The 4,011-nt window shown below is 48.9% G+C and overlaps 1 protein-coding gene across 2 annotated transcripts in view; it reads right to left on the bottom strand.

The window, feature by feature from the left end:
• Positions 1 to 3,523, bottom strand: part of ATP2B2 (ATPase plasma membrane Ca2+ transporting 2) — a 302,671-nt gene extending 299,148 nt beyond the window's left edge. For both annotated transcript variants that reach the window (XM_017501478.2, XM_017501485.2), the window contains exon 1: positions 3,480 to 3,523. The gene's annotated coding sequence lies outside the window, so the exon portion shown is untranslated. The remainder of the gene's footprint in view (positions 1 to 3,479) is intronic.
• Between the last annotated feature and the right edge of the window lie 488 nt (positions 3,524 to 4,011).

The raw sequence follows: 4,011 nt of genomic DNA, 5'->3' as shown, positions 1-4,011 counted from the left end.
CACCGCAACCTCCGCCTCCTGGGTTCAAGCGATTCTCCTGCCTCCGCCTCCCGAGTAGCTGGGATTACAGGCATGCATCACCATGCCGGGCCAATTTTGTATTTTTAGTACAGACAGGATTTCTCCATGTTGGTCAGGCTAGTCTTGAACTCCCAACCTCAGGTGATCCGCCTGCCTTGGCCTCCCAAAGTGCTGGGGTTACAGGTGTGAGCCACCACGCCTGGCCTAACCATTTTTCTTATACAGCTGACTAGCAAAAGCACACACATACACACATTGGTGGGGGCAGAGGATTTTTTCTTAACTCTAACTCCTCTTTGTGATTACATAAACAGTGAACATTCCACTGGGGGAAATTTAGAAAGTACAGAAAAGCACGAAGAAAAAAAACAAGTCACCTGTTATCCTCCCACACTTCTGTATCTGTTTCTTCTCTCTATTCTCTCTTTCCCTCTCCCCCCACTCCTTTCTCTCTTGCTTACTTCTGTTTTTGTCTGCCTATTCAAAAAAGTACAGTTTGGATTAATTTTGACAAATCGCCTTTTCACTTAATACTGAAATATGAACATTTTCTCCTCCATCATTAAAGATTTGTCTCAAACAGTTTCAGCGGCCTCCCAGAATCTTCCTTCTGTGGTCTGTGTCGCCACAGCTGACTCCCAGCCCCCTGCTGCTCGGCATCCGCGTTGTTTCGTACCGTTAACTAATATAAATACTGCTATGATACACATCCTTGTAGATCAATCTTTGTATACATTTTGGGTTATTCCTCAGGGCAAGTGTCCTAGAAGTGAAATTACCAGTTCCTTATATTTTGAAAGAGGAAACTTTTAAAAAGCCTTTATAACTTCCTAGTAGGTTATGCTGCCTTCAGGGATATAACAATTTCTCATCATACATATTAAAAGATTCCCAGTGTTTGTTATAATTTTAGACATCTTCCAAAAATAAAAAGAAACAAACAAAATAAAACCTAACTTATCTGCCTATAGTCAATGCAAGAAGCGACAGGCATCCCTGGCTAACAGGAAGCTGCCCTTCGGGTGAGAGCTTGTTACTTAGGAAGGGAAGGAAAGGAGGTGGCCTGGCTGGTTTTTCAGCATTCTGTGGAATGGATACCCATTTTACAGATGCAGAAACAGAGGCACAAAGAGGTAGAGTCACCATGTGCCCAAGGCCACACATAGCTTGAGAAGGAAGCAGTCAGGATTGAAATTCAATTTTTCCTGTCTCCAAAGACCAAGGCCTTAGCTCTTATTCCTGAGGGTCTCTGGGTGCTGGTCTTTACAAAGGGACAAGCTGCTGAGCAGGGCAGCTGCAGGATGGCTCCCAGATCCAGCCGTGGTGTCCTGTTCTGCCTTCCCATCTTGCCAGCAAAATGAGGTACTGGGTGTGCAGGACCAGGAAGATGCAAGGCTGGTGTGTGCCCCAAGGGAGCACAAGCTGGTGCGGCCCACCTGGCCCTCACCAGGTGATGGCCAATATGCCCACCTGGCCATTTGCTCATCTGGGTCACAAACCCTTATCGCTGTGTTGACCCCACTAGAACAGCCACAGCTGTGTGACAGGCCAGACAAGGATGCACTAGTGAGCCTGTGTCAAAGAAAACATGTATACAGATAAAATCAGGGAGAGCAAAAATACCCCACACATGCTGTGGCAAGGAATGAAGTTATGAATACATTGTTTTATCCATTGTCCAGTCTTTTACAAATGTGATGTCGTTTCTGCAGGGATATGGTGGGAAAATGAGGTATCTGAAGGCAGGTGGACCGGGTTCCAGTCCTGCCTCTTAATGGTCAAGTGACTTTGGGCAAGTCACTTCACTTCTCTGAGCCTTAGTCTCCTCACCTGCAGAATGAGGATAATCACTGCATCTTGTTTTCAGGATGAAGCAACGTAAGAGATGATCCTTAGCATTGCACCATAGGGAACGGCAAATCCAGTTCCCATGCAAATTAGCACCTCTCTGAGCCCCAGGTACGAACAAAGAGACAAGACCCTGCCTTGGGAGGAGCTGAGTGTGGAGAGGAAGCAACAAGGCTACCGAGGTGATGAGAAGTAGAACCGAAGTGACAGATCAAGTCCACATTATTTTCAGAAAATGATCATGCTTTGGGTCTTTAGCTCATGACGGCAGCAAAATTGGAGGAGGAGGCATGCCTCGCCTCTGCCAGCTCTTTAGTCTCTCCCCAGCATCACCTTTCACTTTTCCATCAAAAGGTACCCACACCCCAGTTCCCAGAGCCCTGTTCTCTTCTAGGGCCGATCTGGTAAGATCACATCTACACATGTATGCCCATGGGTTCCTAGATCACCCCAGAAAGCACTTGGGAAAAAACCATGAAAGAAACATGTGCTTATTACATAAATCTTAGAAAACACAGGAAATCAAAATCGCTCATAATCTCTAAACTTAGAAGTAACCACAGCTAACCTATAGATGATATTTTGATGGAAGTTTTCAAGGCTCTTTTCCCATCCTCTTTCAAGGAGCAACAGGCATGGCGGTGATTTGGGCACTGTGACAGGTCCGAGGGGAGGGGTTGGGTGGCGCAGGCTCTCTTTTGTCAGACCTAGGGAGCAGTGGCTACTCCAGCTCAGGAAGGAAGCCAGTTCCACACACACCCACCCCAAAGGCTGTCAGGGAAGTGGCACCCCAGAGCCACTGGCAGGGAATCTGCTGGCCCATTCCAGAGAACTCAGAGAAGTCCCAGGCAGTCCTCCAGGTAAAGGGTCTGTGTCTCCTAACACTTGTTTGTAAACAGATGGTTCAGAGCCTCAGGCTGGTTTTCCCAGGGATACCATGGTGGCAAGGGTTTCAGGCCTGCCCACAGTGGCCCCATCAACCCAAGACAGGGGCCAAAGATGGTGCTTCATGCAAATGGCTACTGAACTCCAAGGCCCTCTGCAGGCTCCCAGGCCCCACCCAGGCTCTCCCTGCTCAAGGCTTCAAGTCAAAAACACCCCTCAGTGGGCTGACCTCAAGGAGACAATAACTGAAAAACCATCTGATGGTGTTAAAACATACTGAGGTGTGAGTGACTGACATGACAGCCACAGAGCCCACACAGGAATATTGCTCTTTATCTCAAAAGGACATTTAGTAAGCCAAGTGTACTTCTCCTTTGATGGAATATCACATCAAGGTAAAGTGGCAATGCGTAGGCTCTGTGAGGACTGGGGAGGCGGTCACCCGCTAGAAACAAGCCCGAACTGCAGCTTTCAGACCTGATTCTTCCTTTACTCTTCTACTAATAGAAGAAGTTTTGGAAAGCCACCGCCGAGGGCATCAGTGTTGGGAAGTGGGCTAGGGAGGCTGGGCGTTGGGCTGTGGGGGTGGGTGATTGCGCAGACAGGCAGTTTGCAAACTGGGCATTTCTAAATCAAGGCTGCCAGAAGCACTGGCTGCACACAGATGCGAGTGGACTTCTATGGGTGCCCCCAGGTGAACCAGGGCTCGTGGCTCTCACACTCACCGTCTCCTTGGGGCTCACAGTCCACGCTCTAAGTGCAGGGAACCCTAAGAGAAAACGAGATCAGAAAAGCATGTCAAGGGGGCTTGCATTTTCCGAGTCACAGACTGGGGGCCAGGGATTCAGATCTGGCTGAAACAGTTTAAAATGTAATGTTTGAGCCAAACCCAATATAGAAACTGAGGATTTCATGCAAAAGTCAGGCTTGCTGGCCCCACTGGGGAGGACTGCATCTCCAGGCCAGGTGCCAGCAGGATGGGCTCCCCTCTGCTCTGGTGTCTGACGCTGTGACCTGCAAAGCTCAGTTTTGCCTCCTTCCTGGAGACAAATCTCCCAGGTTTGGCTGGGCATCCTCCCCTCTCCCCTCCCTTTGCTGGAACCAGACACATAAACTGGGAACCCTGGAGGAAGACGACTGGGCTCATTCCTTAGAGAAATCAAGGGAGAGAAGGTAACGTCAGGCTCTGGACAAAGTTTGGGGTTGCGGCCCTTTCCAATATCCCTGGCCTGTGGCTGTGGGACTGAATCAGTCAGG

Source organism: Cebus imitator, unplaced genomic scaffold (genome assembly GCF_001604975.1).
Source record: "Cebus imitator isolate Cc_AM_T3 unplaced genomic scaffold, Cebus_imitator-1.0 Scaffold281, whole genome shotgun sequence".
NCBI lineage: Eukaryota > Metazoa > Chordata > Mammalia > Primates > Cebidae > Cebus > Cebus imitator.
The sequence above is the reverse complement of the archived record's forward strand: the minus strand, read 5'-3'. Positions and strand labels throughout refer to the sequence as shown.